The sequence below is a fragment of the Schistocerca serialis genome, chromosome 7 (assembly GCF_023864345.2).
Source record: "Schistocerca serialis cubense isolate TAMUIC-IGC-003099 chromosome 7, iqSchSeri2.2, whole genome shotgun sequence".
In the NCBI taxonomy this organism is placed as follows: Eukaryota; Metazoa; Arthropoda; class Insecta; order Orthoptera; family Acrididae; genus Schistocerca; species Schistocerca serialis.
In genome coordinates, this window is record NC_064644.1 from 417,669,179 (window position 1) to 417,696,061 (window position 26,883).

Consider the following 26,883-nt stretch of genomic DNA (forward strand, 5'->3'; position numbering starts at 1 on the left):
CCACTCGCGATGTGCTGATTTACAAGCAAGCACGCGAGGCGCACGCACTGAGCAGTCGATTCTGTCCAAAAAGTCGTTCTTATAAAACGGGCGCAAGAGCAGCCTCCGTTGCAATCAGCGTGGAGTAACGGTCGCGTCCCTCCCGCCATTGGCAGGTGCTGGCGAGCCGCAGGAACCCACAGCTCGCACATATGCTAGTAGCTAGCACACCTGGCCCACACACACTCGGGTTATTACCGTGCGGGCGCAAAGCATATTATTCCACGTAAACTCTAGCTTCCCGTACGACAAGGCGATCCTCAGCTCGGAGGAAGCCGTGGGCACCTAACCTTGTCGAGTTACGACAAGTTAGGAAATAGAGGATGGGGAAGGAAAGAAAAAGGATGGGTGGGAAACTCGTGGCTTCCAGCCGCACAGGGCATTGCGGCAATAAAATGGCAAAAGTACATGCCAGACCCAGAAGCGAACCCGGATTTACCACTTTTCATAAGCGGTTGCCATAACGACCTTTTTCTTTTTTGCTCTCATTTTGTTCGTCATTGTTCATTGCATTTGGTCGAGGCGGGCGTCACATGACATCCGTTCAAGTTCATCGTTGATCCATTCACTCAGGCGCTTTTTTTATTATTATTGTTATTACACAGGGCAGCCATCCCTCTGACGGAACACACAGAGCTCCCGAGAATTCGCGTCGGCCAACCGGACACGCTTTCTGTTTAACCCAAATTATCAACTTATCGCACACTGCAATGCAGCGTTCCTGATCGATTAACCCCTCCTCGCAAATTATTGATTCCCGCTCATGCAGAAATGTATACAGAGTGGTCCATTGATCGTGACCGGGCCAAATATCTCACGAAAGAAGCGTCAAACTAAAAAACTACAAAGAACGAAACTTGTCTAGCTTGAAGGGGGAAACCAGATGGCGCTATGGTTGACCGGCTAGATGGCGCTGCCATAGGTCAAACGGATATCAACTGCGTTTTTTTAAATAGGAACCCCCATTTTTTATTACATATTCGTGTAGTACGTAAAGAAATATGAATGTTTTAGTTGGACCGCTTTTTTCGCTTCGTGATAGATGGCGCTGTAATAGTCACAAACGTATAAGTACGTGGTATCACGTAACATTCCGCCAGTGCGGACGGTATTTGCTTCGTGACAGAGTACCAATTGCGGGAAAGGTCGATATCGTGTTCATGTGTGGCTATTGTGATCAAAATGCCCAACGGGCGTCTGCTATGTATGCTGCTCGGTATCCTGGACGACATCATCCAAGTGTCTGGACCGTTCGCCGGATAGTTACGTTATTTAAGGAAACAGGAAGTGTTCAGCCACATGTGAAACGTCAACCACGACCTGCAACAAATGATGATGCCCAAGTAGGTGTTTTAGCTGCTGTCGCGGCTAATCCGCACATCAGTAACAGACAAGTTGGGCGAGAATCGGGAATCTCAAAAACGTCGGTGATGAGAATACTGCATCAACATCGATTGCACCCGTACCACATTTATATACACCAGAAATTGCACTTTGAACGTCGTGTACAGTTCTGCCACTGGGCACAAGAGAAATTACGGTACGATGAAAAATTTCTTTGCACTCGTTCTATTTAGCGGCGAAACGTCATTCACCAACAGCGGTAACGTAAACCGACATAATATGCACTATTGGGCAACGGAAAATCCACGATGGCTGCGACAAGTGGAACATCAGCGACCTTGGCGGGTTAATGTATGGTGCGGCATTATGGGAGGAAGGATAATTGGCCCCCATTTTATCGATGGCAATCTAAATGGTGCAATGTATGCTGATTTCCTACATAATGTTCTACCGATGTTACTACAGGATATTCCACTGCATGACAGAATGGCGATGTACTTCCAACATGATGGATGTCCGGCACGTAGCTCGCGTGCGGTTGAAGCGGTATTGAATAGCATATTTCATGACAGGTGGATTGGTCGTCGAAGCACCATACCATGGCCCGCACATTCACCGGATCTGACGTCCCCGGATTTTTTTCTGTGGGGAAAGTTGAAGGATATTTGCTGTCGTGATCCACCGACAACGTCTGACAACATGAGTCAGCGCATTGTCAATGCTTGTGCGAACATTACGGAAGGCGAACTACTCGCTGTTGAGAGAAATGTCGTTACACGTATTGCCAAATGCATTGAGGTTGACGGACATCATGTTGAGCTTTTATTGCATTAATGAGGTATTTACAGGTAATCACGTTGTAACAGCATGCGTTCTCAGAAATGATAAGTTCACGAAGGTACATGTATCACATTGGAACAACCGAAATTAAATGTTCAAACGTACCTACGTTCTGTATTTTAATTTAAAAAACCTACCTTTTACCAACTGTTCGTCTAAAATTGTTAACCATATGTTTGTGACTATTACAGCGCCATCTACCACGAAGCGAAAAAGTGGTCCAACTAAAACATTCATATACATACGAATATGTAATAAAAAATGGGGGTTCCTATTTAAAAAACGCAGTTGATATCCGTTTGACCTATGGCAGCGCCATCTAGCGCGCCAACCATAGCACCATCTGGTTTCCTCCTTCAAGCTAGACAAGTCTCGTTATTTGTAGTTTTTTTCGTTTGACGCTTATTTCGTGAGATATTTGGCCCGGTCACGATCAATGGACTACCCTCTATATTTGAATGGTGTCTGTATTGTCGGACTTGGCCGATAGCTGGTGCATACATTTGTATGAAATAGAGCATGGTGAAGGAAAGGGGAAGGATGGGTGGCAAACTCGTGATTTTGTGCCTCACGGGGCACTGTGACTGTGCAATGACGACAGTTGAAAACTCCCGACGGACCGGGTCTCGAACCAGATGCGCGACGGCTCCTTGACATTTGTTTGAGTGCGGCTGCGCTAGTATCATCCGAACTCCTACGGAAATCAATAATTTGCGAGTAGGGAGTTAATGGACGAGGGACATTGCATTGCATCGTACGGTAAGCTGAGAGTCTGGGTTGGACTGAAAAAGGTCCGGATGACCTAGGCGCTTAGGAGAACCGTTCTAGATAAGCGGAGCATATGGGGTTGAGTCCCTGTCTGTTGCAAGATTTCAACTTTCGCTATTGTCTTACCATAAGGTCCCCTTCGGCTGCAAGTCACAAGACTCTCATCCATCCTTTTCCTTTCCTTCCCCTTCCTCTATTTCATCATATACAGTGTGTATCGAAAAGAATCGTCAGTTCTTTAACCCTTTGTTTCCTGACATAAGAAAAAATTTGCTTTTTAACATATTCTTTGCAGAATTTATGCTATTGTGGCCTCAAATGACGGTAGGATTTTTTGTAAAATTTTATTTTATTTTTCACAACTTTTTTCTCTCCTGGTACTCAGAAGTACCGTCAGACTCCATGGACAGATACGCAACATGCGCAGAAAAATGGTCCAATTTTTATAACTTCTACTTAATTTCACATAAATATTAAATATTTTTACATTAGAAAATTAATTAACAGATATATGATATTTCTGATTTTTTAAAATTTCGCATAAATTTATTCTAGAGCAACTTCACAATACATAGTAACTTAGCTATACATTTTTGACAGTATATACGTATCACATATTTAGTGATACCTCATGAAATTGTAGGAAACAGTTCTTTTTCTCATTGCAGCACAAATACACTTTCCATGTACTGCGTCCGCAGCTCGTGGTCGTGCGGTAGCGTTCTCGCTTCCCACGCCCGGGTTCCCGGGTTCGATTCCCGGCGGGGTCAGGGATTTTCTCTGCCTCGTGATGACTGGGTGTTGTGTGATGTTCTTAGGTTAGTTAGATTTAAGTAGTTCTAAGTTCTAGGGGACTGATGACCATAGATGTTAAGTCCCATAGTGCTCAGAGCCATTTGAACCATGTACTGCATTGTGAAGGTTGTCTCGACTGAATTTTATTTTTCACACACATTTCGCATCGTCCTCTTTTACAACTGAACACTACAAAATGGTTTCCTCGGTTGGCAAGACGTACATCCTTCGGAACAGAAAAGTTATCCTTCCTTCTCTTTGGGAGAGTTATTTCATCTTTACCACAGTTTCTCTTTTTGAGATTTGGCACTTGCTGTTCATTCATTAGCCCTAGTGCCACCGCACGCCTGAATTCCAGCAGTGGAAATGCCCCATGTGGATCACTGAAAATGACGTAAGAATTGACAAAAGCAATTTCTATTGCTCCCCAGAAGAGACGGTGCCACCATTTCTTTGATCGCTTGTCAAGACCATAAATTGAACGTAATCTGTCTGCATGATCCACACCACCCATGTTTTTATTGTAATCACATACAATAACTGGAATTGGTATAGTCATACTAGTTCCATCTTTCTGTTGTCTTGTCACTATGCCCTGTTCAGTGCCATCGAAGTTTGACGCAAAATACACTACTTTATTTTCCTTCCATTGAAATACTGTTAGGTCTAAAAATGTCTCTCTGTGATTTGATTTAGACTTTTTTATTTAGGTAAATTCCCTGGCAAACCTTTCCTGTTTGTTCTAATTGTTCCACAGGCAAATGTATTTACCGATTTCTGTGTGAGAAAAAGTGGACAGAACAACTAGTGAGAGGTAACGCATTGTTGCTACAATAAAGTGTTCGCACAACCTGACGGTACTAATAAGTCCGCCTTATATTTTCCACTCTATCTCATTCGCTTGTAACGTAATGCTTCAAACTATTATAAAAAAACAAAGAAGGTCAGTACGTACAATGGAAAACTCAACGGAAGCCTCAATAAATTGCGCGAAAATCGAGGCAACACCATGGAAACAAGCACATACAATCTTCTGTTTTCACAGCAGCGCGCGAAAAACAATTTCAAGCTCTGACCGCCAGAGAGGTCTATGTATTGCACAATAACATCTATGAAACAGTAGAGCAGAGTTACTGTTACGTACCGACAGGCTCTCAGATCACGAAACTGCACCACGAGAAAATAATGAGAGTCAAAACTTACTGGTACTTTTAAGTAACGTCAGGCAACAAAGGGTTAAAAATCATAATTATTATGTTATTTGAGATATGTGCGTGAACAACGTACTGTTGGAAAGAGCAAACTCTTGAGTTTTACATGGTTCTCGCCAGGTAGCAGCAGTGTGCGCCCACTTCAGTTCTTGTAAAAATGGTGTCGGGATAACAGAAAGAGTTTTGTGTTCTACGTTTTGTGCAGTGCGGGTCAGTAATAACTGTTCAGCGTGACTTTCGTACTAGGTATGATACTCCTAAAGGACAAAGCATTAGACAATGGCGTGAAAATTACGAGAAACAGGTTGTGTGTGTGAAGGCAAATCGCCGGGGCGTTCCCTAGTGTCTGACACAGACGTCGCATGCATTCGCCATAGTTTCACAAGGAGTCCGCAGAAATCTGTTCGCCGTACAGCTCGGCAGCTCAATATACAGGGTGGTCGGAAATTCCCGTTACAAACTTCTAGGACATACAGAGGCTAGTGAGTACAGAATATTTTGAATAAGAACCCATGTCCGGAATCGTATCGTTTCCGTTCTACGACAGTTTCAATTCAGATGTGTACCTCGTCAACGTCTGCTTACGGCAAGAGAAACGTCTCAGGGTTCCCTGTCCCGGTATGCAACAGTGTAGACACGATAACGTGTACTACGTCAAACTATCACCAGATGTCACTTATTGTCCGCTTTGCTGTGAGACCGAGACAATACCTGTGCATCACCGATAGAGGAAACATGGTGCAATATACGTTTGCGGAATACACAGACATGCTCCTTGTCTATGGCGAAGCTGGAAGTAACGGAAGAGCTGCTAGTCGGCTGTATCACCAACGTTTTCCAAACCGTCACACTCCATCGCTCAAGCTGCGTGCCCAAGTTACACAACGGCTACGAGAAACGGGCACCTTCACCGTGAGGAGGCTGGACTGTGGTGCTCCACGGCGACGCCGCACTCGTGTACTGCGTAGCACTGAAGATGGCCCGTCAACGAGTTCGCGAACAATTGCGCGTGCAATGGCTGTTAGTCACAGCACCGTCTTGGACGTCCTGCATGAGCAACAATTACATCCGTACCATTTACAAAGGGTACACGCTATGGGTCCAGCAGACTTTCCACAAAGCGTCGCCTTCTGCACATGGTTCCTGCACCGTTGCATCGACGCGCCGCTGTTTCCATGTCGAGTTCTCTTCACAGATGAATGTAGGTTCACAAGGGATTGTGTTCTGAATGCTCGAAATAGCCATGTCTGGGCGGACGAAAACCCTCATGCCACGCATGTTCAGGGATTTAAAATGGGCTCTGAGCACTATGCGACTGAACTTCTGAGGTCATCAGTCGCCTAAAACTTGTTGTTGTTGTTGTGGTCTTCAGTCCTGAGACTGGTTTGATGCAGCTCTCCATGCTACTCTATCCTGTGCAAACTTCTTCATCTCCCAGTACCTACTGCAACCTACATCCTTCTGAATCTGCTTAGTGTATTCATCTCTTGGTCTCCCTCTACGGTTTTTTCCCTCCACGCTGCCCTCCAGTGCTAAATTTGTGATCCCTTGATGCCTCAAAACATGTCATACCAACCGATCCCTTCTTCTAGTCAAGTTGTGCCACAAACTCCTCTTCTCCCCAATCCTATTCAGTACCTCCTCATTAGTTATGTGATCTACCCATCTAATCTTCAGCATTCTTCTGTAGCACCACATTTCGAAAGCTTCTATTCTCTTCTTGTCCAAACTGGCTATCGTCCATGTTTCACTTCCATACATGCCTACACTCCATACAAATACTTTCAGAAACGACTTCCTGACACTTAAATCTATACTAGATGTTAACAAATTTCTCTTCTTCAGAAACGATTTCCTTGCCATTGCCAGTCTACATTTTATATCCTCTCTACTTCGACCATCATCAGTTATTTTACTCCCTAAATAGCAAAACTCCTTTACTACTTTAAGTGTCTCATTTCCTAATCTAATCCCCTCAGCATCACCCGATTTAATTTAACTACATTCCATTATCCTCGTTTTGCTTTTGTTGATGTTCATCTTATATCCTCCTTTCAAGATACTAACCATTCCGTTCAACTGCTCTTCCAAGTCCTTTGCTGTCTCTGACAGAATTACAATGTCATCGGCGAACCTCAAAGTTTTTACTTCTTCTCCATGAATTTTAATACCTAGTCCGAATTTTTCTTTTGTTTTTCTTTACTGCTTGCTCAATATACAGATTGAATAACATCGGGGAGAGTACAAATTGTAAATAGCCTTTCGCTCCTTGTATTTTACCCCTGTCACCTTCAGAATTTGAAAGAGAGTATTCCAGTTAACGTTGTTAAAAGCTTTCTCTAAGTCTACAAATGCTAGAAACGTAGGTTTGCCTTTTCTTAATCTTTCTTCTAAGATAAGTCGTAAGGTTAGTATTGCCTCACGTGTTCCAACATTTCTACGGAATCCAAACTGATCTTCCCCGAGGTCCGCTTCTACCAGTTTTTCCATTCGTCTGTAAAGAATTCGCGTTAGTATTTTGCAGCTGTGACTTATTAAACTGATAGTTCGGTAATTTTCTCATCTGTCAACACCTGCTTTCTTTGGGATTGGAATTATTATATTCTTCTTGAAGTCTGTGGGTATTTCGCCTGTCTCATACATCTTGCTCACCACATGGTAGAGTTTTGTCATGACTGGCTCTCCCAAGGCCATCAGTAGTTCTAATGGAATGTTGTCTACTCCCGGGGCCTTGTTTCGACTCAGGTCTTTCAGTGCTCTGTTAAACTCTTCACGCAGTATCTTATCTCCCATTTCATCTTCATTTACATCCTCTTCCATTTCCATAATATTGTCCTCAAGTATATCGCCCTTGTATAAACCCTCTATATACTCCTTCCACCTTTCTGCCTTCCCTTCTTTGCTTAGAACTGTGTTGCCATCTGAGCTCTTGATATTCATACATGTGGTTGTCTTCTCTCCAAAGGTCTCTTTAATTTTCCTGTAGGCAGTATCTATCTTACCCCTAGTGAGACAAGCCTCTACATCCTTACATTTGTCCTCTAGCCATCCCTGCTTAGCCATGTTGCCTAAAACTTAGAACTAATTAAACCTAACTAACCTAAGGACATCACACACATCCATGCCCGAGGCAGGATTCGAACCTGCGACCGTAGCGGTCACGCGGTTCCAGTCTGAAGCGCCTAGAACGGCACGACCACACCGGTCGGCTTATGGATTTAAAGACAGGTTTGGAACTAACGTGTGGGCAGGTATTCTGGACGGTCATGTGACTGGATCATACCTCCTTCTATCCAAGCTCACGGGTCCCACATACTTAGTGTTCCTACGACACGTACTGGACCTGTTCTTGGAAACTGTGCCACTGAATGTCCTTCAGGAAATGTGGTTTCAGCATGATGGAGCACTACCTCACTTTTCACTGGCTGTCCGGAGACATCTCAAGAGACGGTATGGTAAAATATGGCTAGGCCATGGTGGTCCAACCGCGTGGCCGCCACGATCGCCAGATTTAACCCCTATGGACTACTTCTTGTGGGGTCGTATGAAGAGCCTAATTTATGAGACACCTGTAGAGACAGAGGAAAATCTGCTGGCACGAGTTCTGGCCGCTACACAAGACATCGAAGAGACACCAGGTGGGATGGAGAGTGTGTACCAGAACATGCTTCGGAGGTACAATGTGTGTAACAACGTTGGTGGTCGTCACATCGAGCCGCTGTTGTAATGCATCGGAACGTTGCGGCTGGTGCCGTAGATGCTGGGTTCTTGTTGTTATCGACTAATGTAAACCATTAGGTGTAAGTTGTAATGCAGATGCGTAAGTAATAACGGAACGAGTCAGTATTCTTTTCAAATGGGTTGCAGCAACTGTACTGGGTCACGCCTAAGTACATTCCTCACGTGGGTATGGATAGGATAATCATCTGCATTGAAACTGTCGTAGAACGAAAACGCCGGCCGAAGTGGCCGTGCGGTTAAAGGCGCTGCAGTCTGGAACCGCAAGACCGCTACGGTCGCAGCTTCGAATCCTGCCTCGGGCATGGATGTTTGTGATGTCCTTAGGTTAGTTGGGTTTAATTAGTTCTAAATTCTAGGGGACTAATGACCTCAGAAGTTGAGTCCCATAGTGCTCAGAGCCATTTAGAACGAAAACGATACGTTTTCGGACATGGGTTCCTATTCAAAATGTTATGTACTCACTACCCTCTACTTGTCCTAGATGTTTGTAACGGGAATTTCCGACCACCCTGTACACCCGGTCTCCGTCTGGCGTGTGTTGCGTCGACGTTTACACATGAAACTAAATAAAGTTCACCTACTGCATGCTCTTCGTGAAGGTGACAAATATTAACGTGTGGTGTTATGTAATTTCGTTCTTGGCAAGATGGAGGATGACGGTTTTCTTCCACGCTTAGTATTTAGTGACGAGGCAACATTCCATTTAAATGGAAAGGCGAACTGTCTCAATTTGAGAATATGGGGTACGGAACAACCACATGAAGTTTTACAACATGGGAGGGATTCTCCAAAATTTAATGTGTTTTGTGTAGTTTCACGGTCCATTTTTCTTTGCCGAGAACACTGTTACAGGAAGCGCATATCTCGATATGCTTGAGAACTTTCTTTTTCCACAGTTGGAGACTGGTTCAAACGACTTCATTTACCAACAGTATGGGGCACCGCCACACTGGCATCTGGAAGTGCGGAGATTTTTATATCAAAGGATTACTTAACGATGGATCGGTCGTACTGGACCAAATGACTCAGCCTTACATTACTAGCCTCAAAGGTCACCGGACCTGACTGTATGGGATTATTTCTTGTGGGAGTTTATAAAAGGCTCTGTATATGTGCCTCCGTTACCAACAATAATGAATGAACTGGGACATCTGGTAGCAGCAGCTGCAGTGTGGGAACAATTTGAATATCGGATTGGAATATGCGACGCATATCAAGGGGGGCATATTGAACACCTATGAAAAGGTATGAAAAAAAATATTTGAGTTTCCCGCTCATCAAAAAACAAAATTCATTGTATATGTTTATTAGTTTCAGAAATATAGAGGAGCCAAATCGGATGATTCTTTTTGATACATCCAGGATGTGCGCACCGGCCGCGCCATCACGATTTACTATCGCCGTTAGCGTCGATATGCAGCAGGATTTTAGAACATATATTGTGTTCGAACATTATGAATTACCTCGGAGAAAACGGTCTATTGACACACAGTCAACATGGATTTAGAAAACATCGTTCCTGTGAAACACAACTAGCTCTTTATTCACATGAAGTGTTGAATGCTATTGACAAGGGATTTCAGATCGATTTCTGGATTTCCGAAAGATTTTTGACACTGTACCACACAAGCGGCTCATAGTGAAATTGCGTGCTTATGGAATATTGTCTCAGTTATGTGACTGGATTTGTGATTTCCTGGCCGGTCGGAGTGGCCGAGGTGTTCTAGGCGCTACAGTCTGGAACCGCGCGACCGCTACGATCGCAGATTCGAATCCTGCTTCGGGCATGGATGTGTGTGATGTCCTTAGGTTATTTAGGTTTAAGTAGTTCTAAGTTCTAGGAGACTGATGACCTCAGACGTTAAGTCCGATAGTGCTCAGAGCCATTTGAACAATTTTTTTGTGATTTCCTGTGAGAGAGGTCACAGTTCGTAGTAACTGAAAGAAAGTCATCGAGTAAAACAGAAGTGATTTCTGGCGTTCCCCAAGGTAGTGTTATAGGCCATTTGCTGTTCCTTGTCTATATAAACGATTTGGGAGACAATCTGAGCAGCCGTCTTTGGTTGTTTGCAGATGACGCTGTCGTATATCGACTAATAAAGTCATCAGAAGATCAAAACGAACTGCAAAACGATTTAGAAAAGATATCTGAATGGTGCGAAAAGTGGCAGTTGACCCTAAATAACGAAAAGTGTGACGTCATCCACATAGTTGCTAAAAGGAATTCAAACTTCGGTTACACGTAAATCAGTCTAATCTAAAAGTCGTAAATTCAACTAAATACGTAGGTATTACAATTACGAGCAACTTAAATTGTAAGGAACACATAGAAAATGTTGTGGGGAAGGATAATCAAAGACTGCGTTTCATTGGCAGGACACTTAGAAAATGTAACAGACCTACACTTCGCTTGCACGTCCTCTTTTTTTAGAATACTGCTACGCGGTGTGGGATCCTTACCAGACAGGACTGACGGAGTACATCGAAAAAGTTCAAAGAAAGGCAGTATTATCGCGAAATATGCAAGAGAGTGTCACAGAAATGATAAAGGATTTGGGCTGGAAATCATTAAAAGAAAGGCATTTTTCGTTGCGACGGAATCTTCTTACAAAATTCCAATCGCCAACTTTCTCCTCCGAATGCGAAAATATTTTGTTGACACCGACCTACATAGGGAGGAACGATCACCACGATAAAATAAGGGAAATCAGAGCTCGTACGGAAAGATATGGGTGTTCATTCTTTCCGCGCGCTATACGAGATTGGAATAATAGAGAATTGTGAAGGTTGTTCGATGAACCCTTTGCCAGACACTTAAATGTGATTTGCAGATTCCATGTAGATGTAAATGTAGATTGTGTCTATTTTGTTGGACACGTCCCACAGAGCAAACACGACTCAAATATAAACAAAATAAGAGCCTGCCGAATATCAGATCTGCTTTATGATTGGACTTGAAGGGTTCCTAGCAATTACAGCACAGTCTGTTGTTCTTCAGGCAGAGAAATCTTGAGACATAAAAGTAGCTGCGGGCATGCTACAAGGGAGTGTTACAGGACCATTACTGCTCACAGTCTGTATAAACGACATAGTGGATAACTTCATAAGATGTTACTAAGGCGTTTCGCAGATGGTACTGTTGTGTATAAAGAAGCGGCCAGAAAATTGTATCGAAATGACGGCAGACTTGCAGATGTCGGAGATAGGTCCAGGAATTGGCAGTTGACCTTCTACATAAACAGACGTGACGTGCTACGCATAAATCAGTGAAAAAACCCGTTATTGGCTCATTAAACGATTGACGAACAATCACTGGAACACTCACATCAGTTAAGTATCTGGGAGTAAGCGTATGCAGTTCTAGGCGCTTCAGTTCGGAACCGCACGACTGCTACGGTCGCAGGTTTGCATCCTGCCTCGGACATGGATTTGTGTGATGTCTTTAGGTTAGTTAGGTTTAAGTTGTTCTACGTTCTAGGGGACTTATGACCTCAGATGTTAAGTTCCAAAGTGCTCAGAGCCATTTGAACCAGTAAGCGTATGGAGCACTCAAAAGTGGAGCATTCACATGCAAATAATTGTAAGAAAGGCAGGTGGTAGACTGATAATCGTTGGAAGCATTCACAAGATGTATCGACAACTCACGAAGCAAGTAGCTCACAAAATTTCCATTCACGAGATATCTTGTACCGTTACACCGTTTCAAGATCTGCTGAAGTGCGAAAGAATTTGTCGCTGTTCGTGACAACAGCTGATACTGCGAATAGTCCATCACAAGTGGGAGTAAATTCAGCGAAGTACAAATACTTCTTTTCTTCTTTGCTGCAACGGCTGATTCTCCTAGACAATCTGAAATTCTTTCGATCTTCAGACTTTACTTGTGATACGTATAATAAAGTTTACAGGCGCGCCATTTTAAATAATGTGTTTATTATCACATTATTAGGACCGACGACAAACACAGATTCCGTCTCTAAATCTGGCGGAAGACTGACCTCTTGGTTACAGAAATCTGCCAGTATTTAAAGTAAACGCTACAATGAGTTAACAATTATAAACAGACTTTAAATGAGTTACGGTTAAAAGTTTTACATCGAGTTGAGAGTTCGGATGGCAAAATACTTCAAATTTACATGTACATATGGTTTTAAATACAAAGGTCACAGTCGTTTTTATGACTTCGTAGTGAAATATGAGATGTTCAGCTTAACAACAATTCAACTACTTCTTTCTTTACTGACGGCCAAACTAGTTAATAAAACGAGTTCCTACCATGTAACGAGAGATGAAATTAAATAAAGAATTTCGTGATATAGGCAAAACTTACGTATATGGCTTGATTATCAGAAAGTTAGAGTAGTTCACATTTCCTAATAATGCTCTCACCATGAATTGTATAGTTTTAACAAATTAACTTGTTTCTGTAGCTTTGAACACGCTACATGTTTAAGAACGTTTAATAGAAATACATTTGCGCTAATATTATTTTGAAATATGACCGCAGTAATGTTTGATAAATTGCACTGCATAACTCATTGTTTGTGATTACGTTTCTCCGAACTATAAATGTCAGCAGTATATTTCAATATTTAATTCATTATTACATAGTTATTATTTCCACAATAGTTCCCTAATGTGATTTTTACTCACGTTTATCTGTTTTGTACTATTGGCTTTTGGTATTGTTTGCATCTGCGGTTACATGTACTTACTAGTAAGCTAATAAATCAATATATCTGGACGTCTGTATTTAGTAAATGAATATTCTATATGTGGCTTCGGATACTGTCAAAATCAGCGGTTACGCTTCAGTCTCAATCTACGTGTAGAAGTAGACAAAAATATGGAAACAAAGAAAAAATAACGTTTCCACGCCGAATTAGGCTGGCATTCAAACCAACTTCCAGTCGCCCCGTAGTGTATAAAAACAGGTCCTGACAGGATTTCAAGGGAATTTTATATCATTCTTCTTGCAAAATAGTGGCAAGTTCAGAAAATGATGATGGAGGTGGATAAGCGATCCTGCAGCCTTTCCTCCAAAACAGGCCACAAAGGCTCAATAACATTGAGATGTAGAGGCTATGGTGGCGAGGGGAAAGAATAAAAGCGCCACTTTCAAAACGACGACTCCTTGCTCTAGTACACGCAAGAGAAAATCGTACATCATCTGATACAAGAAATTTATGCTTCTTGAAACTACTTAAATGACTTTTAAGAAGGGAAAGCAGAAAGGTGGAAGGAGCATATAGAGGGTCTATACAAGGGCGATGTATTTGAGGACAATATTACGGAAATGGAAGAGGATGTAGATGAAGATGAAATGGGAGATATGATACTGCGTGAAGAGTTTGATGGAGCACTGAAAGACCTGAGTCGAAACAAGGCCCCGGGAGTAGATAACATTCCATTAGAACTACTGACAGCCTTGGGAAAGCCAGTCCTGACAAAACTCTACCATCTGGTGAGCAAGATGTACGAGACAGGCGAAATACCCTCAGACTTCAAGAAGAATATAATAATTCCAATCCCAAAGAAAGCAGGTGTTGACAGATGTGAAAATTACCGAACAATCAGTTTAATAACTCACTGCAAAATACTAACCCGATTTCTTTACAGACGAATGGAAAAACTGGTAGAAGCCGACCTCGGGGAAGATCAGTTTGGATTCCGTAGAAATGTTGGAACACGTGAGGCAATACTGACCCTACGACTTATCTTGGAAGCTAGATTAACGAAAGGCAAACCTAAGTTTCTAGCATTTGTAGACTTAGAGAAAGCTTTTGACAATGTTGACTGGAATACTCTCTTTCAGATTCTGAAGGTGGCAGCGGTAAAATACAGGGAGCGAAAGGCTATTTACCAGATGGCAGTTATAAGAGTTGAGGTTTGCTGATGACTTTGTAATTCTGTCAGAGACAGCAAAGGGCTTGGAAGAGCAGTTGAACGGAATGGATAATGTCTTGAAAGGAGGATATAAGATGAACATCAACAAAAGCAAAACGAGGATAATGGTATGTAGTCGAATTAAGTCGGGAGATGCTGAGGGTATTAGATTAGGAAGTGAGACACTTAAAGTAACAAAGGAGTTTTGCTATTTGGGGAGCAAAATAACTGATGATGGTCGAAGTAGAGAGGATATAAAATGGAGACTGGCAATGGCAAGGAAAGCGTTTGTGAAGAAGAGAAATTTGTTAACATCGAGTATAGATTTAAGTGTCAGGAAGTCATTTCTGAAAGTATTTGTATGGAGTGTAGCCATGTATGGAAGTGAAACATGGACGATAAATAGTTTGGACACGAAGAGAATAGAAGCTTTCGAAATGTGGTGCTACAGAAGAATGCTTATGATTACGTGGGTAGATCACATAACTAATGAAGAGGTATTGAATAGGATTGGGGAGAAGGGAAGTTTGTGGCACAACTTGACTAGAAGAAGGGATCGATTGGTGGGACATGTTCTGAGGCATCAAGGGATCACCAATTTAGCATTCGAGGGCAGTGTGGAGGGTAAAAATCGTAGAGGGAGACTAAGAGATAAATACACCAAGCAGATTCAGAAGGATGTAGGTTGCAGTAGGTATTGGGAGATGAAGAAGCTTGCACAGGATAGAGTAGCATGGAGAGCTGCATCAAACCAGTCTCAGGAGTGAAAACAACAACAACAACAACAACAACAGGAGGAGGAAAATTTGATTGTGTTCCAATATTGCTTTTAATGTTTAAAACAGGGAGTAAACCGGCAGATTAGAAAAAAATTTCATAGTAATTATTTGAGCTATTGTATTTTGTTTTATGTTAATCGGGGACCTAGAAACGGCCGGCCGAAGTGGCCGCGCGGTTCTGGCGCTGCAGTCTGGAACCGCGAGACCGCTACGGTCGCAGGTTCGAATCCTGCCTCGGGCATGGATGTGTGTGATGTCCTTAGGTTAGTTAGGTTTAACTAGTTCTAAGTTCTATGGGACTAATGACCTCAGCAGTTGAGTCCCATAGTGCTCAGAGCCATTTTGAACCTAGAAACGACGGAGAGGCTCCCGCAGCCGCAGTGGTCCACAACCCCACGACGACTACCGCAGTCCACTTCACCACTCCGCCGCCTCACGCCGAACCCAGGGTTATTGTGCGTTTCGGCCCCTGGTGGACCCCCCCCCCCCTCCCCCCGGGGAACGTCTCACACCAGACGAATGTAACCCCTATGTTTGCGTGGTAGAGTAATGGTGGTGTAGGCGTACGTGGAGAACTTGTTTGAGCAGCAATCGCCGACATAGTGTAGCTGAGGCGGAATAAGGGGAACCAGCCCGCATTCGCCGTGGCAAATTGAAAACCGCCTAAAAACCATCTACGGACTGAAACTTCCTGGCAGATTAAAACTGTGTGCCGGACCGAGACTCGAACTCGGGACCTTTGCCTTTTGCGGGCAAGTGCTCTACCAACTGAGCTACCCAAGCACGACTCACGCCCCGCCCTCATAGCTTTACTTCTGCCAGTACCTCGTCTCCTACCTTCCAAACTTTACAGAAGCTCTCCTGCGAACCTCTCCCGCGAACCTTGCAGAACTAACACTCCTGAAAGAAAGGATATTGCGGAGACATGGCTTAGCCACAGCCTGGGGAACCAGGCGCTCCTTCTCACTCCGGAAAACCGTGCGTTAGACCACCCGGCTAACCGGGCGGGCGCTATTTGAGCTATTACCATTCACTTCAAATGCATGCAAAAAGCAGTACTGCAGTTCGACTAAATAACTATCGGTTTGTATCAGGCGGCTGGAACAGAAATCAATACCCAAATTTCACAGTAGCTCCGTCATTGTGCTTGATAACGCTGTCTGGAAATTTTATATTTATCGAATTATGAGTCTTACTCAAGTAGCCTTCACCTTTAATGCAATCGTTTGCAGACTAGCTAGCTGTAGTTACAAGTTAAGTTCACCAGACAAAAAATTAATCACACCGGGCGCAAGCAGATGAATCGTTAGTCTTTACAGATGGCGCAGCGGTCGAGACTTGTGCTCAACCAATAGCACACTGCTTCTGTATGAGGATAAGGCAGTATCACTCAGTGAGACATTTATGTTCCAAGCGTTTGGTCAAAAGGGGCAATAGTGTTTGTCCGTGCCCTTGTTCATACGGTGTTTGAAGATGCTGGAATTGTTAGATTGTTAGTGTTTCGCGGCCGACTGTTCAACATGTCTTCAAGCAACGATGGAACGCACGTAGCCACAGAACACGACGTCAAACGGTGGTCTGAAAAAGATACTTACGGAGAGGGACCGCAGACGCGTTTCACAGAATGTGAATCAAAATCGCTTCCAAATCCGACAGGAGCTGCTGCAGGACGTGAATGAAGATCCACCACCACCTGTCAGCGAGAGAACATCCTGACGGGATCTGAATGCAACGAATATTTGGAGTCGGTCACGTCGCCAGAGGCCATTGCCCACACAGGTGACGACAACAGCAAAGTTCATCGGACTGGATGAATATGCGACTAGTTTTCTAAACACTCCCCACCCTATTACATTTCGAGTGGCCTGCAAAATCACCCGCCCTGAACCCCATAGAAAATCTCTGCTACATGGTGAGACAGCGGGTAAAACGCCGGCATCAGCGTCCCCGCACTTTGGTGGAACTGCACGGACGAATTCTCGGCATATGGCTTAACCTGGATGCGACGTACCTGCACAACTTCTTGGACTCACTTCCAAATGGAATCCAGGCGGTTATCAAGTCCAGGGGTGGAATTACGCTGTTTTCAAAGATGTTTATAATTATTCCTCTAGGTGTGACTAATTTTTTTATCCCTACCTCTAGGTGTGATTAATTTATTTTTTTATTTGTTATTTTTATTTTTTTATCCGTACCTCTGTTTCCCTCCCCCCATGAACCATAAACCTTGCCGTTAGTGGGGAGGCTTGCGTGCCGTACCGTAGGTGCAACCACAACGGAGGGGTATCTGTTGAGAAGCCAGACAATCGTATGGTTCCTGAAGAGGGGCAGCAGCCTTTTCAGTAGTTGCAGGGGCAACAGCCTGGATGATTGACTGATCTGGCCTTGTAACACTAACCAAAACGACCTTGCTGTCCTGGTACTGCGAGCGGCTGAAAGCAAGGGGAAACTACGGCCGTATTTTTTCCCGAGGGCATGCAGCTTTACTGTATGGATAAGTGATGATGGCGTCCTCTTGGGTAAAATATTCTGGAGGTAAAATAGTCCCCCATCCGGATCTCCGGGCGGGGATTACTCAAGAGGATGTCGTTATCAGGAGAAAGAAAACTGGCGTTCTACGGATTGGAGCGTGGAATCTCAGATCTCTTAATCCGGCAGGTAGGTTAGAAAATTTAAAAAGGGAAATTGATAGGTTATAGTTGGATATAGTGGGAATTAGTGAAGTTCGGTGGCAGGAGGAACAAGACTTTTGGTGAGATGAATACAGGGTTATAAATACAAAATCAAATAGGAGTAATGCAGGAGTAGGTTTAATAATGAATAAAACAATAGGAATTCGGGTAAGCTACTACAAACAGCACAGCGAACGCATTGTTGTGGCCAAGATAGACACGAAGCCCACGCCTACGACAGTAGTACAAGTCTATATGCCAACTAGCTCTGCAGATGATGAAGAAATTGAAGAAATGTATGATGAGATAAAAGAAATTATTCAGACAGCGAAGGGAGACGAAAATTTAGTAGTCACGAGTGACTGGAATTCGATAGTAGGAAAAGGAAGAGAAGGAAACTTTGTAGGTGAATATGGATTGGGGGTAAAAAATGAAAGAGGAAGCCGCCTGGTGGAATTTTGTACAGAGCGCAACTTAATCATAGCTAACACTTGGTTCAAGAACCATAAAAGAAGATTGTGTACATGGAAGAAGCCTGGAGATACTGACAGGTTTCAGATAGATTATATAATGGTAAGAGAGAGATTCAGGAACCAGGTTTTAAATTGTAAGACATTTCCAGGGGAAGATGTGGACTCTGACCGCAATGGTTATGAACTGTTGATTAAAACTGAAGAAACTGCAAAAAGGTGGGAATTTAAGGAAATGGAACCTAGATAAACTGACTAAACCAGAGGTTGTACAGAGTAACAGGCAGAGCATAAGGGAACAATTGACAAGAATGGGGGAAAGAAATACAGTAGAAGAAGAATGGGTAGCTTTGAGAGATGAAATATGAAGGCAGCAGAGGATCAAGTAGGTAAAAAGACGAGAGCCAGTAGAAATCCTTGGGTAACAGAAAAAACATTGAATTTAATTGGTGAAAGGAGAAAATATCAAATGCAGTAAATGAAGTAGTCAAAAAGGAAAACAAACGTCTCAAAAATGAAATCGACAAGAGGTGCAAAATGGCTAAGCAGGGATGGCTAGAGTACAAATGTAAGGATGTAGAGGCGTATATCACTAGGGGTAAGATAGATACTGCTTACAGGAAAATCAAAGAGACCTTTGAAGAAAAGAGAACCACTTGTATAAATATCAAGAACTCAGATAGAAACCCAGTTCTAAGCAAAGAAGGGAAAGCCGAAAGGTGGAAGGAATACATAGGGACTCTATACAAGGGTGATCTTCTAGAGGACAATATTATGGAAACGGAAGAGAATGTAGATGAAGGTGAAATGGGAGATATGATACTGCGTGAAGAGTTTGACAGAGCACTGAAAGACCTAAGTCGAAACAAGGCCTCGGGAGTAGGCAACATTACGGTAGAACTACTGACAGCCTTGGGAGAGCCAGTCCTGACAAAATTCTACCATCTGGTGAGCAAAATGTATAAGACAGGCGAAATACCCTCAACTTCGAGAAGAATTTAATAATTCCAAGTCCGCAGCTCGTGGTCGTGCGGTAGCGTTCTCGCTTCCCACGCCGGGGTTCTCGGGTTCGATTCCCGACGGGGTCAGGGATTTTCTCTGCCTCGTGATGACTGGGTGTTGTGTGATGTCCTTAGGTTAGTTAGGTTTAAGTAGTTCTGAGTTCTAGGGGACTGATGACAATAGATGTCAAGTCCCATAGTGCTCATAGCCATTTGAATTTTTGAATAATTCCGATCCCAAAGAACGCAGGCGTTGACAGATGTGAAAATTAACGAACTATCAGTTTAATACGTTACAGCTGCAAAATACTAACGCGAATTATTTACAGACGAATGGGAAAACTGGTAGAAGCCGACCTCGGGGAAGATCAGTTTGGATTTCGTAGAAATATGGGAACACGTGAGGCAATGCTGACCCTACGACGTATCTTAGAAAATAGATTACGAAAAGGCAAACCTACGTTTCTAGCATTTGTAGACTTAGAGAAACCTTTTGATAATGTTGACTGTAATGCTCTCTTTCAAATTCTGAAGGTGGCAGGGGTAAAATACAAAGAGCGAAAGGCTATTTACAATTTGTACAGAAACCAGGTGGCAGTTATAAGAGTCGAGGGACACGAAAGGGAAGCAGAGGTTGGGAAGGGAGTACGACAGGGTTGTAGCCTCTCCCCGATGTTATTCAATCTGTATATTGAGCAGGCAGTAAAGGAAACAAAAGAAAAGTTCGGAGTAGGTATTAAAATCCATGGAGAAGAAATAAAAACTTTGAGGTTCGCCGATGACATTGTAATTCTGTCAGAGACAGCAAAGGACTTGGAAGAGCAGCTGAACGGAATGGACAGTGTCTTGAAAGGAGGATATACGATGAACATCAACAAAAGCACAATGAGGATAATGGTATGTAGACGAATTAAGTCGTGTGATGCTGAGGGAATTAGATTAGGAAATGAGACACTTAAAGTAGTAAAGGAATGTTGGTATTTGGGGAGCAAAATAACTGATGATGGTCAAAGTAGAGAGGATAAAAAATGTAGACTGGCAGTTCCAAGGAAATCGTTTCTGAAGAAGAGAAATTTGTTAACATCGAGTATAGATTTAAGTGTCAGGAAGTCATTTCTGAAAGTATTTGTATGATGTGTAGCCATGTATGGAAGTGAAACATGGACGATAAATAGTTTGGACAAGAAGAGAATAGAAGCTTTCGAAATGTGGTGCTACAGAAGGTTGCTGAAGATTAGATGGGTAGATCACATAACTAATGAGACGTACTGAACAGGATTGGGGAGAAGAGGAGTTTGTGGGACAACTTGACTAGAAGAAGGGATCGCTTGGTAGAACATGTTCTGAGGCATCAAGGGATCACCAATTTAGTATTGGAGGGCAGCGTGGAGGGTAAAAATTGTAGAGGGAGACCAAGAGATGAATACACTAAGCAGATTCAGAAGGATGTAGACTGCAGTAGGTACTGGGAGATGAAGAAGCTTGCACAGGATAGAGTAGCATGGAGAGCTGCATCAAACCAGTCTCAGGACTGAAGACCACAACAACAACAACCTCTGTTTCAGCCATTGTCGGTTATTTTGCCGCCCAAACGGCAAAATTCATCTCTGCTATCAGCGTCTAATTTCCAAATCTCTTTCCCTCAGTGTCACCTGCTTTAAATCTATTTCATTCCATTAATCTTGTTGTAATTTTCTTTTTGTTTATCTTTTTAAAACATGCATTTATTTTATGTGCTAAGCCCTTTCCCGTAATGACACAATTACCAAAATTAAAGGTTTCATTTGCCGGCCTCTGTGGCCTAGCGGTTGTAGGAGCTACAGTCTGGGACCGCGCGACCGCTGTGGTCGCAGGTTCGAATCCTGCCTCGGGTATGGATGTGTGTGATGTCCTTAAGTTAGTTAGGTTTAAGTAGTTCTAAGTTCTAGAGGACTGATGACCTCAGAAGTTAAGTCCCATAGTGCTCAGAGAAATTTGAACCATTTGAACCAAAGGTTGTATTTCTTCTCCCTGAATTGCAATCGCCTTTCTGAATTTCTCATTAGTTTGCTTTATTGCTTCCTCTTTGTGCTGATTGAATAATACGGTAGATCGGTTATAAACAAGTGAACAATTAACGAACTAAATATTAGAATTCCGAGAGTTAAAGGGAATATTGTACATGTACGAGGGGCGTATCATTAGCGTCGTTAAGGTTTTCCGATGCTGAAGACATGTTATTCATAAATATAATTATTATGTTTACTTCAAATCCACAGGGAAGTCGTTCTTTTAATCTGGTAACTGTTCACTTATGCAGACGTCAAGATCACGAATCGTTTAACACAGATGCAAAACCTGAATGTTAGCCACGGATGAGATTAATGGAAAGTTCAGGAACAGATTAACTGCAGAGGTATATGCTGGTTTGGGATGAGGCATATAACAACTTGAGACCCAACTGAACTCCACAAAGACCAAATGGATGTTAATTTGCAAGTAGGCAACTGTGGCTTGGAGGACCAATCTGAGAGACGAAGATATCGGGTATGTCCCACAGCAAAAGTATTGGGCAAAGCATTCTACTGTTGTGCATAAGGAATCCTGTCTGATGAGAAAACGAGATATCCTCTGCCACATGTTAAAGTTCAAATGTGAAATCAATAAAGTTCTCTCGTTCTCAGGGTCATACAAACATCTCGGGCACATACTAAACAGATCACGAAAATATAGGTAAGAGATCAGAATCAGTTATATGAGAGCAATCATCATCAGCAAGATAAAGAATTTCGTTTGTAACTGCAATTTCAACTTTGTCTATTCGTTTGGCCACATACTATATATTTACCATTAATCTGATGGATGGACGGACCCTAAAATAAGCCTTATACAGAAAAGTTTTGAAATACGAGTGTACAGTCAATAAAACCTTGCTCATTTTATTCGGCACAAAAAGTTCAGGATCTGGTATTTTGCAATACAACCGAAGATAGAGGGTCGAAATGGCGGCGAGCAGAACCAATTTTATAGCAGGAGATCCTAAATTTCTGATAGGTAACGAACACAGAAGCACTTTTGCACGCGGTCAATTCAGAAGTACCAAACCATAACGTTTCATAGCATAGCATAGGTTCAGAAGTGTATTAAAAAAAATCAGTGTGCCCTTGTGCACAAAATTAAGTAATATAGTAACCTGTACATCACAAAAATTGTCAGGGTGTCAGTGGACTAGTGTAGCGTGTGAACTACACGCCGCAGATTGTCGCCTGTAGACAGCAGACCTAGCCGATTCTCCTCGTTTCGTGTCTGAATTGCTTCGTCATGCAACGACGTCTTACATTCCGGAGTTGCCCGTGAATCGATCCGTTGGAAAGCAGGGCATTGCACAACAGAGAGCAACACCTGGGATGTCGGTACTCAACAGAGATTTTAAATAATTGGGCTACGGACTGTAAAAAATAGACGGACATTTTCATTTACCTAAAGGTCCACTGTAAATGACGTCATTTTGGATTAGCGTTTACTGTGACTGTTACTGATGTCAACTGAAACTAAGAATTTAAAATTACCAGTCATTATTTTATTTTATTGCCACTACAAGTTTCAGAGGTTTAGCCTCCATCACCATGTAGAATTATGTGAGTTAATACATGTACGTGACCTGCCCGGAAGCCGCGCGCATTGGTACGTCACTTCCGGAAATAGGAAAGTAGCACCGAACCTGGATCGAACCCGTCCGCCGGTTTAACGACGAGGGGCAGTGTATCGACCAGCAGGGATGTTGTTTTAGGCTGTTTTCCACATACCCCAGTAACTGAATACTGATCTGGTACACACCTCCCGCTCAGTTACACGTTTTGCAAGCATTTCGAAAAAAAAAAAAACGTTCTCACACTTTCGCGTGGGATGACTCTAGACGCAGACAGACGTGGTCCACCAGTTCCATCCTTGGGGGGGGGGGCTGGAAATGGGAAGGGCATCCGGCCACTTACAAGTCTATATCCTCTCTTTCAGGAGTGCTACTTCTGCAAGTTTCGCAGGAGAGCTTGGTTCAAATGGTTCTGAGCACTATGGGACTTATCTTTTGAGGTCATCAGTCCCCTAGAACTTAGAACTACTTAAACCTAACTAACCTAAGGACATCACACAGGCAGGATTCGGACCTGCGACCGTAGCGGTCGCGCGGTTCCAGACTGTAGCGCCTAGAACCGCTCGGCCACTCCGACCGGCCGCAGGAGAGCTTCTGTAAAGTTTGGAAAGTAGGAGACGAGGTAGTGGCAGAAGTAGAGCTGTGAGGACGGGGCGTGAGTCGCGCTTGGGTAGCTCAGTTGGTAGAGCACTTGCTCGCGAAAGGGAAAGGTACCGATTTCGAGTCTCGGTCCGGCACACAGTTTTAATCTGCCAGGAAGTCTCAAGTCTATATTAACTTGCCAACAATGACCAGGACAATGGCAGCAAAAGGAAAACGAATATGACATGTACGTTTTGTGTTTACGACTTTGGTGTATCATCCGACAATATCTAGTAGGGAAAAAAACAGCAGCTTTATACATGTCTCAAAGTTCCTTTTCCTGTCGTGTTTACATCACATATACTATGTAAACACTGAAGTTAGCAAAGATACCGTCTATAATCTAATAACTACAAGAAGCATACAATAATTTTATGAACAGAGAAAAAACTACTATTTTAGTACAAGTCTCCAACTTTTCCACTTCGCACTTTCTAATTTAATTGTTAGGCGTCCGTGTTCCTTTCTGTCTTTTTCGTTTTCTACTTTTATGCACTTTCATACTCCGTCTGAACAGGCCTTGGAAATCCCAAAGGGCCCGACCGGCCGCCGTGTCATCCTCAGCCCACAGGCGTCACTGGATGCGGATATGGAGGGGCATGTGGTCAGCACACCGCTCTCCCGACAGTATGTCAGTTTACGAGACCGGAGCCGCTACTTCTCAATCACGTAGCTCCTCAGTTTGCCTCACAAGGGCTGCGTACACCCCGCGTGCCAACAGCGCTCGGCAGACCGGATGGTCATCCATCCAAGTGCTAGCTCAGCCCGACATGGCTTAACTTCGGTGATCTGACGGGAACCGGCGTTACCACTGCGGCAAGGGCCGTTGGCTTATGCACCTTCATCACCTACATTTAAACTCCCATGTGTTATCCACGATCAGACGTTGATTAACAATATTGAAACACCAGAAACGCAACATATTACCATAACTAGTATGGAGTAGGAAAACCGTTGGCATTCAAAACACCTTCCAGTCGTCTCTGAATGGATAACTACAGGTCTATATGGTTTTCCTTGCAGTCTTACACCATTCGTGCTACACAATACTGGCAAGCTCAGGTAACGATGGTGGAGGTGTATAGCGATCTCGCACGCTTTCCTCTAGAGCAGACCACAAAGGCTCAACAATATTGAGATCTGATGACTGTGGTGCCATAATTCATCCTCGTGCTCAGAAAACCAGTCCTGTGTGAACAGGAGCTCTGTCTTGGCGCACAGCATCACCATTGAGAAACAAACATTGGACCATTGGATGGACCTGATCAGCCAAAATGGTCACATAATCCTAACAGTAAGGCGACATTGCAGAGCAACTAAGGGGACCGTGATATACCACGAAATGACTGCCAAAATCATCACAGAACCCACGCCATGTTTCACTCTTGGGACGTAATCTCGGCCAGAAGTTGAAAACAGTGTGAAACAACCCTCATGCGATCAAATGACTTTCTTCCGTCGCTCCATAGTCCAGGTTTTATGGCTTCTGCATCACATTTTGCTGTTACTGGCGTATGCTTCACCGATGAGAGATACTGGAATACCAGCTCGCCCTCCAATTCCCTCATTATGGAGCGCTCCTGGTATTGTTTTGGCACTGACAAGGTTCGAGTGCGACATTCAGTTTTTCGGTGACTTTTTTTAGCTGCCATCCTATTTTTTTCGTCACAATCTTCTTCAATGACTGTCTGACATGGTCACGCACCGAAGACAATCGTCCGCGTTGTGACGTGGCGGATGACGGTTTTCCGCTTTCCCCGCATGCAATGTAAATCTTCGATACGGTGCCTCTTGAAACACAAAACACTTCGGCTGCCCTGGTTACGGAGGCGCCCATCATCCCACCAACAATTTTCCCACGTTGGAATTCACTTGGCTCTGACATAATGCACTGACAGTCACACAGAACTGTGTCCTGAATACGACTGGCAGTTGCAACGTATTGAGGACATTGCACAGAGGCGCTCGTGGTCAAATCCAACAACTACAGGGTTGGCTAGAATCTTCATTTATGTTCAAGCAGGCACTTCTCGCGGGGTTTCCAAATTTTTGACCAACCCCTGTATATCTGCTACGCCTTGTTCTTTTGCCTAGTTTTTCCTCTGGTGCCTCCACTATTTCATCTCCTTTGATCAAGTCAGTTAACAGCAAGAACTGTGTCCGTTTATGCCCTCTGGTATGGCCACAAAGTTTACCAATCCAGTACGGTGCTCGAATGAAATGATTCTCTTTCAGTAAGTAAAACACAGTATTTGCGTGTTCATGGATCCTCATGCTCTTAACATAGTGTCTACCTTGACCACAGCCTTGCTGTTTGAATCATTATGTTTATTACTCTTTATCTGTGCCCCCAATAGTTCAAATGGTTCAAATGTCTCCAAGCGCTATCGGACTTAACATCTGAGGTCATCAGTCCCCTAGACTTAGAACTACATAAACCTACCTAACCTAAGGACGTCACACACATCCATGCCCGAGGCAGGATTCAAACCTGCGACCGTAGCAGCAGCGCGGTTCCGGACTGAAGCGCCTAGAACCGCTCGACCACAGCGGCCGGCCCCCCATTAGTAATAAATAGAATTTCTACGTAGCGTCTGAAGAGGATACAAGTTTGTAATTTGCACTATTGTAGCTGTATTAACAAAGAAAAATGTCTCGGTACTCCACTCGTACCATCATCGAGTGTCATCATTCGTCTCCTGTAATATGGAATCGAAACAAAGTGAGAAAGGTAGTTATGAAGTTTAATGATCGCCTCGAAAAAAATCAAGCTGCGACAATCAAAGTTGAAGTAAGTGTTAGACTATCTGTACATTTTCCTCCCTTAATACGACTAATTTTCCCCAACAATGGATGATTTGGCGGAAATCTTGTTAGTAGAAGTCTGCGTTTTGGCCGTTAAAGAAACATTGTAGGTCGGAAGTAACCGCGTCTTGAATGTTTGGTTCTCCGCAGCTTTAAGATAATTTTTAAATGACATCTTCAAAACATCGTTAGGTGCATTTGAAATGTTAATTTGCCAAACCAGTATTGGGGTGTACAACTCATCATCAGTGGCATCTGATACAGA

General features: G+C 43.3%; 1 protein-coding gene and 1 non-coding gene across 2 annotated transcripts in view; one reads left to right on the forward strand and one right to left on the reverse strand.

Annotated features, from left to right (window-relative positions):
- Positions 1-26,883, forward strand: part of LOC126412698 (forkhead box protein K1-like) — a 279,864-nt gene that overhangs the window by 62,828 nt on the left and 190,153 nt on the right. The gene's annotated exons all lie outside the window — the stretch shown is intronic.
- Positions 16,110-16,184, reverse strand: Trnal-caa (transfer RNA leucine (anticodon CAA)). Its single transcript has one exon. It is a non-coding gene; the product is annotated as a tRNA-Leu (tRNA).